The sequence below is a fragment of the Parus major genome, chromosome 10 (assembly GCF_001522545.3).
Source record: "Parus major isolate Abel chromosome 10, Parus_major1.1, whole genome shotgun sequence".
Classification (NCBI taxonomy): domain Eukaryota; kingdom Metazoa; phylum Chordata; class Aves; order Passeriformes; family Paridae; genus Parus; species Parus major.
The window spans coordinates 1,181,618-1,190,790 of record NC_031779.1 but is presented as its reverse complement, the minus strand read 5'-3'; the positions used below and the strand labels follow the sequence as shown (position 1 = coordinate 1,190,790).

Genomic DNA, 9,173 nt, shown 5'->3' with positions numbered 1-9,173 from the left:
AGGTTCCACCAATCGAGCAGGCCCAGCCCAATCCCAGCCCCTGCACGTAGTAGATGGAGACAAAGTCCCAGCAGTACATCTCAGAGGTTTGTTAGGAAATACAGTTTGGATCAATTCTACTTCGAGCACAGACAAACCCATTTGTGGTGTTGTCTTTGCTCAGGGAGCGGGTTGCACATGGTGGATAATGCAGAGAGATGGAACAAGACAATGTGTGCCTCAGGGAGATCTGAGGGTTACACCCTCCTTTCCCAGACAGTGTTGCTTGAAGCAACACTGATCTAAACACGTTATGAAACCCCCTCTAGCCCACCTACCAAATAAACTCATTTCCAGATGCTAATTAACCTCTGAGGTTATTGCTGGGGATTATGGATCTCCCTGGAACTCCTCGTGCCGGCATGCAGGGAGCCCCCTTGTTCTGCAAGTGTCACGTCATGGGGATCACCTTAACCTTGGATCCTTGTCCAGCTACCGCAGTCCTGGGAATAAAATTAATAACTTTCTGGCATTTTCTCCTTCTCAAAGAAATGGAGAAAGTGTTATCTCTTCCTCCTCATATTTTTTCCTTGTATTTTGAGTCCCCAGACATCTGTACTTTGTTAAAGCACTGCCCATTTCAGAGGCTTTCTCCAGGACTGGATGAACTCTGGTGATAGATATCCAAGCTGCTTTGTACATTTAGTAGTCCCTAAATGTCTGGTTTGGAATCTGTTCCAGATTCTAATCATATTACATTAAGGCTCAGGGACTCAATAACCTCTCCCCTCCAAATCCCCAAGAAAAACAGAAACAACAGCCCTTCAACCCTAGATCAAACACAAACCTCCCCAAAACCCCAGCCCGGAGCCATCTTTCATCAGTCTCTGTTTTCTGTGACTCCTGGACTCCCCAGAACATGCAGAGTCCAAGGAGAGAACACCCATGGCACGACTCAGGACTTTCTCCTGGCAGAACAAGGCAGAGGGGCTGCTCTTGGCCAGCACATTCACATTTTGGGGCTGTTTGAGCCTCCCCAGCATTTCTGGAGCCTTGCTGGGATGTGGGAGTTTTGGGCTGCTCCCTTGCTCCACGCAGGTTTTCATCCCTCATTTTTTTGACACCTGATGCCATGTGGTTTGTAGAAATCCCTCTGGGCTCAATAAACTATGGAACTGAGCCTCCTTTTTCTGCTTTTTTTTCCTTCCACCCGTGGGGACTCTGCTTTGGGTTTCTTTTTCCTCTGTCCAGCTGCAAACTTCCAGGTAACTTTTGAGGATTTTCTGTCAGTGAAGTTACTCCCAGCTCTGCTGACTGGCTTTCAGAAGGAATTCAAGGGAAGGGAAGAATGGCAGGAAAACAGCAGGATACCTCTTTAGAAACCAAAACTAAACTAGTGCAAAAGGGCTGCTGGAAATCTTGTTTTCATCACCCACAAATTCCCTGATGCTGGAAAACATCCCCCACTTTCCCATCTTCTCCCATTTGCTGCAAGTTCTGACAGGAACAGCTTCTGCTGGGAAGAGCTGACTGTGCCAGAACAGGAGAGCTGCTGTTCCTACAGCGCCTTCCCCTCCCCAGATCCCCACATTTCAGCCCAGAAAATGGAAATTGCTCCGTGTTTACCAACCCTCCTGCTCCTTCCTGCTCCGCCAGGACCTCTGTGCCCGAGCCAGGTCTCTGCTGTTTACAAGCCCATCTGCTGCTGTTGCTTTTCCTCACCTCAAGTTTGAATGCTCTGTTCAGGATTTCACTCACCATTGTGCTGGGAACTGCAAAGAGCAGCCAAGGATTTCAGGTGGGAAGTGAGCAGCAGGGAGAGAGGAATACAAATCTGTTCTCATCTAAAGAGCCCTCAAAATAATTTAAAAAAAAGAAAAAAAAAAAAGAAAAAAGAACCAGATGAAAGAGGAAATTCCAAATGTTTTCAGCAGCCCAGTCATTCCAAGGAGAGTTTGTCTCATATTTTTGTGAGAATTTCAACATTTAGAACCAGAAGGGGAAAAGCACAAGTATTCCAAAGGCTGTTTCCCTGAAATTACCTTGGTCCCTCTGGACTCTACAGTTTAGGCTCTGCAGGAGCTTCAAGGCTCCACTTTGCCCAAACCTGTTGGAAATGAATTGAGAGCTCTCCACACGGTGTAACTCAAGGCTGCATCTCTCCAGGAGTAAGGGGAGACCCTTGGGGGCCAGAGAGACTGGAAATGTCTCTCTCTGGAAATGTGTGTCCTGAGGCATCCAGTGGAGTGCCCAGAGACTCCTCCAAGCAGTAGAGCTGCTGCTCTCCTGCCCGAGCCAGCACGAGGGGTTCTCTCTCCAGAAGCTGACAGATTGAAGCTGTCTCCTGCCCTTCCCTTTGCCAGCAGGGAAGAAAGTGTGGAACAAGCCTGGGCAGGTGCTCAGACAGCACCAGGCTCCTGCCAGGAGCAGGGGTGGGAAGCAGCCGGGCTGTGGCTCACGCTGTGCTGCTGGACACGGCGTGGCTGCAGTGGGAACCGGTGACCCCCAGACTCCACTGCTGGGTCTGGGCTCTGCCTGCTCCCAGCTGCTGCAGCCCCCCAGTCTGTGTCACAGCTGGGTCTGGGCTCTGCCTGCTCCCAGCTGCTGCAGCCCCCCAGTCTGTGTCACTGCTGGGTCTGGGCTCTGCCTGCTCCCAGCTGCTGCAGCCCCCCAGTCTGTGTCACTGCTGGGTCTGGGCTCTGCCTGCTCCCAGCTGCTGCAGCCCCCCAGTCTGTGTCGCTGCCTGCACTGGGAGGGAAAACAGAAATTGTTCTCCTGGACCCTTCTCAGGGTCAGTGAGAAGCAGGAGAACCCAAAGAGCTGAACTGCCCTGACCAGAAAACTTCAGTGGCCAAAGTGTCTTTGCTCCAGCCGTTCCTGGGCTTTACTCCTGGAGCTGCGAGCTCAGCCAAGAAGTGGCAAAAGGGAGCAGCATTTGGAACGGGCTCTGCTGTGCCCTGGGAGGCCCTGCCACACCTGCCTTTCCACGTGGGAGAGCACACCTGGCAGGGTACAAACAAACATCCACGGGAAATTCACACTGTGCATGTGGACAGATTTACCAAAATATGGATATGATCAATATCCAGCTGAGACAGACAAAGACTCTTGAAATGTTTTGGGGTTACAGACTGTGTGTGTATTTACAGCTCTGGGCCAGTGCTGGGTCACCCCTCAACACACACAGCCCCCAGTACAGGTGAATACAGGCTTTTTATTTACAGAGGTATTGAATACAAATGCATATTCATAATCCAGTTACCACCCACTCTCCACTTTCTATGCTAATTTAAAAAAGCGATTAAGCATTCATAGTCTGTTCCTTGAAATGGGTTGGTGGTCTCATTTTGGGGAGGGGTCACAGAAGGGAGGAAGGGATATGGCTCTTCCTCCTTCTGACCTTTCTACCTTTTCAATGCAAAGTGACAAATGGACCCTTGGCTGGGCTCCTGGTTTCCTGTCTTCAATGGGTTTCTGATTTGCAATTGTCTTCTGTTCTTGAAGTTCTTTACCAGATTCTTAGACAGATTCTGTTTCTCCTTATAAGCCCAGCTGAACAAGCATAAAGTTGACAGACAATTAATTATTAGCTAATGATTAACCTCTTCTTTTAGCAAAGCTTCCTATCTATCTATCCATCTATCTATCTATCTATCTATCTATCTATCTATCTATCTATCTATCTATCTATCTACCTACCTACCTACCTACCTACCTACCTATCTTTAATTTTAGTCAGGCCCATTTATTTATTTTTTTAATTAGATTTAGCAAGGTTTACTTTTAATTAAGGCCTCAGCTTCTTTAAAATTTTAAATTTTTCAAAGTTTATGTCTCAGGACAATGACTGAAAAGGAGCAGGAAGAACTGGAAAGCAGAGAGGATGGATTCTCAGGAAGGAAAAGTCCACCAGAGGTTCCTTGTGACTGTCCCTCTGTGCCACTGGATCACAAGGGCATAGCTGCAGTTCTGAGCCAGGAATCTGCCTGCTTTAGGGAGGAACCTGCTGTCCCACTTGGCAGCTCCCTGGCCCTACAGCTCAGCACAATGCACAGATCCCATCCCAAGGCTGGGGCTATTGGGAAAGGAGGCTCCAGGAGGAGAGGAGACCCCACTGTGGCCAGGGCAGCTGCTCTGCTCCAACCTGGAACCCAGGATCACATTCCCTTCCCTCTGCAACGCCGCTGGCCCTTCCCAAGGGATGAGTGTGTTTGGATTATCTCTCTTTGAGGGCTTTGTGCAGAGCAAGGCCTGAAGAGCCCAGAAGTGCTCAGAGGCGCTGGGTGAGTGCTGGTTCAGCTCCCCCAGCCCCAAGCACTCAGAAAAACTGCAGGATTTACAGACACACTCCCAATGGGATGCCCTGGAAATGCAACGCTCGGCAGGTGAGGGCAGAAAGACTGAAATTAGACTTTGCTAAAAGTTCCTGCCTCGTTCACTCCCAGAAATGTCCTCTTTGAGCCCGACTGCTCCTGGGAATAGCTGAGTGTAACACCAGGCAGTGCTGCAGCTCCAGGGTCTGGAGCAGGACCTCTGGAGCACACATGCTCTTCATTAATGCTAATCCAGGAGCAGGAACGCTCCGAGAGCAGAACCTCCGAGGGGATTAAATCCACAGATACCGCCTCACGGAGCTGCAGGGCGGGATCCAACCTGAACACCCTCCAAAATACACTCAGATCTGGTTGCTCTGGTTTGGCCTTGGCTCTGGCAGGATGGAAAGAGCTCAGGGAGATGGTGAGAGAAGGGAGAAGGAAGAAAGGAAAACAGTCTGCTCCCTGTGCTCCCCAAAAAGCAGCGTTTCACTGCTGGGGCTGTCTGCATGCACAACAAACTTGCCTCCCTTCCCTCGCTCCCACTTTACATTGTTCACTTTCCTGCAAATTGTTTCCACATTCTGTATAAATAACCCCGGTGCCAGCAGGGGGGAGGGGAGGCGCAGGGAAGGGGTGGGAGGAAATCCAATGGCTTTGTTACTTTGGAAAAAGAAGGTGGAGGATGGAGAGGAGCGGTTGGAGCCCTGGCAGACGGAGCAGAGAGTTGCCATCGAGCTTGCGTTCAGACCTGGAGGAAGACGAGTAAACAAGGAGGAGATTATATATAATTATAGACAATCATGTTGCTGGGGATAAACAGGAATCAAAAGCACGGAGGCACTGGAGCCTGGCACGTCCCCAAGCACGGAACAGAAGCCAGCCAGCGAGAGGCACTGCGGCTGGAACGCGCTTCCCTTTGGGCCTGCTTTCACTTAGCTCGGGGGCTGGGGGTTTCTTCCTCTCTTTTTGGCTGGAGGCATTCCCCCATAAAGAGGGGAGCCCATCCAATGGGAAGCAGAAGCCAAACTGAAGTCAGCAGAATTCTTGTCTGTGACATTCACAGATCACCCTGTGAGAAACGTCAGAAACATTTGGAAAAGATACAGCCCACAGAGGTCAGCAGGAACAACAACAACAGGAATTTCTAAACAAAAATGGCTTTTTTGAGACGCTCCAGAATCTGTGCCTGGGTGTCCTGTGGGCAGCTCCTCTTTGGCAGGACACAGAGGGGGAGCTGCAGCTCAGGGTGGCACCTGGGTCCTGCTCGTGGCTCCCAAGGATCCAGGGTTTGCTTAGTGGGGAAATGGTGAACAAAGCCATGGAGCAAACCTGAAACAACGGCAGATGGGCCATAAGGGCTGTGCTGTGGGTTTTTAAACCAGGGCTTGGGGGAATTTAACAAAGAAGAAAGAAAAGGAGCCTCCTTCGTCCTTCTTTTTTCATCCTTGAAGGCTCTGGAGAGTCAGAGGGAAGATGACAAACAAAGGACAGCAACCGCCGATGGTGACAGGAGGAGATTGTTTAGCAAGGCAGTGTGAAGAGCTCTCTCCCAGGCACTGTTTTCAATCCAAATAGCTCACAGCCTGCTGAATTCTTAAGCCATTTTCCTGATCTCTCAGCTGTTCTTCATTGAGAACACAGGCAGATACTTCAAAGCAAAAAAGCAGAGAGGAAAAATAAATAAGAAGCAACCAGACCTGTGTTTAGAATCTGCGTAAGATCAGAGGGGGCAGGGAATACTTGCAGGCTCCTTCACCTTCTCCCTTTCAGTACAGGTGCTCTAAGTGTCCTTCCTCCTAAGGAAAGAAAATGGATTTTTAAAGGGAAATGACATTTACTCTCTGAAATCTGTGTCACAGGGTGGTGGGTGATATTATCTGGGTATAGGATTGTGTATTTTCTGTGAATTCTTCATGATGGGCATTTTCCCTCTGAGATTTCTTCTGTTGACAAATCCCTCCCCAGAGGAGGTACCTGTGTGTGCACGTGCAGGGGTGAGTGAAAGATGTCTCTGCTGGCCATGCAGAAACTGTTTGGGTATCACAGACAAGTGACAAAACAGGAGTCACCTTCCTCTCAAAACTGCCTGAAAGAGCTCAGAAAGAGCAGAGGGAATGGACTTGGAAAAGACAGTAAAGGGTTAAAAAAGGTATTTGGGGTCCAAGTCTTATCTACTCTAAATTTACATCGACTCTGTGAGGTAATATTTAAGCAATCTACTCCCATGCCAAGTTACAACAGCTCCTTCCAAATATCCCAGACAGTGAACAGAACCAAGACTAAAACCAAGATAAAGCGATGATAGCAAAAATAGCCAGGTCCTTTCCCACATGGCCCTGTGCAATGTGGGGCACAAACAGTGCCAGGATGGAGCCCTGTGGTGACAGGGTGGCTCTGCACAGCCTCTTCATTTTCTCTTTCATTTGTACCTGACCCAGACGGGAGAAGGACATGGAGCTCTCATGAGATGTTCTGGCAAAACTGAAATGAGGTTACTGATCTCCTGCAAGCACAAATGAACATCAATCACCAAACACTCATCAAGGCACAAAACTCAGTCCCTCGGTGGTGTTAGACAGCAAGAATTAAGAGTTTATCAAGCTGGAAAGAGCAGATCCTCGAGGGAGAATGGATTTCATAAGCAAGCAGCAAATCCTTCTCCAGGCACCTTGGTGCGACTTCGGCAGCAGGAAAATCAAAAGAGCTCCCACCTAAAGAGAAACACACAGGAGTGTTCCCAGCAGGCATCTCAGGAAAAGCCCTCGGCAGGAGAAAGTGTCAATCCTGCCTCGCCTCCTCCTGCTTTCCTGGAGCAAAGAGGGAAAAAAGACAGGGGGAAATAAAACAGAGTATGATATTTGCATTGCTGCTTATTTTTGTGCTGCAAAACAAATCTCTGTGAGCCGAAGGAACGGTTTGCACTGGCTTGTCACAAAATCTCTGCAGCTGGCTCAGTCAGGACACCCTGGATTAGGACAATCCAGCCTGACACATCCCACCGAGGATCTGCATCCCCAGAGCTCTCCCAGGGCTGCAGCAGAAGCTGCTGAAGGGTGGCAGAGGTGAAACTCAGCTGCATCTCACCCTGGTAATCCTATTTTGGAGTCTGGAACTCAGCCTTGGGGAATGAAAATATGACTGAAGCATTTCTTTATTCCACGTTTGCCTGGATGCCTTGGAGTCCCACCTCTGGAAAATCCAGTGATAAAGGGACAGAGCAATTAGGGTTTTCCCCCAGCTGGAAATCCTTGTATTCCCAGCCTTAGGATGCTGTTGTGTCCTGAAGTGTCCAAGCAACTGCACAGAGATGGGGACTTCTCTGAGGTCAGGGATCACGGGCTGGGGGTACCAGGGACGAGCTGCAGCATCACCCACAGCACCTTCAGTCACCAGTGACCTCTCCATGGCCCCACTTCCCCCCAGCCAGGTGCTCAGGAAGCAGATGTTTAAACCTGCCATGCAGAAAATGCACTTCCCTGTCGATGTTTGTGTGCTGACACCCCTTTGCAGCCACTTTGGAAATAAATATTCCCATTTTTTATGGAAACGGGCAGGGATGAGCTCAGCCCTCCAGGCCAGAGCTGCTGGGCACAGGAACCTTCCAACACATGCCTGTAATGAAGCAGGGAGCTGCTCAGGGGAATCCAACATTTTGTTTAATGAAAAAAAGCCCTGCTTCAAGCTTCTGAAGGGTTATTATAAGCTGTGGCGAGATGAAACTCAAGACATAAGTCTCTTTGTATTTAATAATACATGGGATCGATTTTTGCTGTGGAGAAATTTCAATGAACACCTTTTTTTTTTTTGTTTAAATCTTTTGTTACAGGTATTGATTATTCATTGAAAATCTAAACCCCAAAGATGTGACCAAATGATTTTACAAAAAAGGTCTGATTTCTGCTCCAAAGCAGGCATTTCCAAGCAGTGACAACTATTTTACTGTACAGATATTGCAGAGCTGAAGATGAGTTTATAATTAGCCCATGCAAATGCATATGCAAATGTACATACATTTCATACATGTAATATACAGTGTAATATATACAATATGTAATATTGTAATATATACAATGTGATATACATGTAATATACAATGTACATACATTTCCCTGCCTTTCCGGGGAAACTACTCACCCTCTAAAGCAAAAATGCAGCTACAATGGACACCAGAGAAATGCAGCAAGCATTCTAATCTTAGCAGGTAATTAAAGCAGATTAATAAAAGCAAATTTATTACCAAAGTGTCCCCAGAAAGGCTCTCACAAAGCCCCCTTGAAGAGCTGTGACATCCAAGCCGTGTCTGCTGAAGAGGCACCACTCCCTGGCTTTACTGATAAATCACTTTCTCACAGAGCAGCCGAGGACTCAAACCCCTGGGTTTCTGTACCTGCTGCACCACCAGGGGCCCGTCCTTTTAAACTCGGATTTCTGCTTCTTTAACGCGGCACATCTGGCCCTGGACACCGGCTGTACCGCCCGGCTTTATTCCCCGAGCTCCGGGGGGGTGAAGCAGCCACCGGGACACGGCGATTGAGGCGCACGGGAGCCAGGAGGAGGCACAGGGAGAGAAAGAAAGGCAAAAGATCAATCAATTAGCGATCTGATCCCAAAACAGCACAAGGGCGGTCCCTAAAGTTCCCTCGAGTCGCTCGTGGGGTGAGCGCTGCGGAGGGACGCGGAGCTCTGTGCCAGAGCCCAGCTCCAGCGAGTCCCCACATCACAAAAAGGCAGCTTGAAGGTGACAGATTTCATTGTTGAAGGTGATAAAACTCCACGTGGAGCGCTGCAAAACAAGGGCTGGAGCTGCACCCGCGGACAGGGAGCGATCTCCTCCCTGGGAAAGGCTGGAACAGTGCCCGGGGCCGGGGGAGAGGAAGG

General features: G+C 49.1%; 1 long non-coding RNA gene across 1 annotated transcript in view; it reads right to left on the bottom strand.

Annotated features, from left to right (window-relative positions):
- Window positions 1–3,173: 3,173 nt before the first annotated feature.
- Window positions 3,174–9,173, bottom strand: part of LOC107209370 — an 11,828-nt gene continuing 5,828 nt past the window's right edge. Inside the window, exon 2 of the long non-coding RNA XR_001523581.2 lies at window positions 3,174–8,789. This is a non-coding gene — a long non-coding RNA (uncharacterized LOC107209370). The remainder of the gene's footprint in view (window positions 8,790–9,173) is intronic.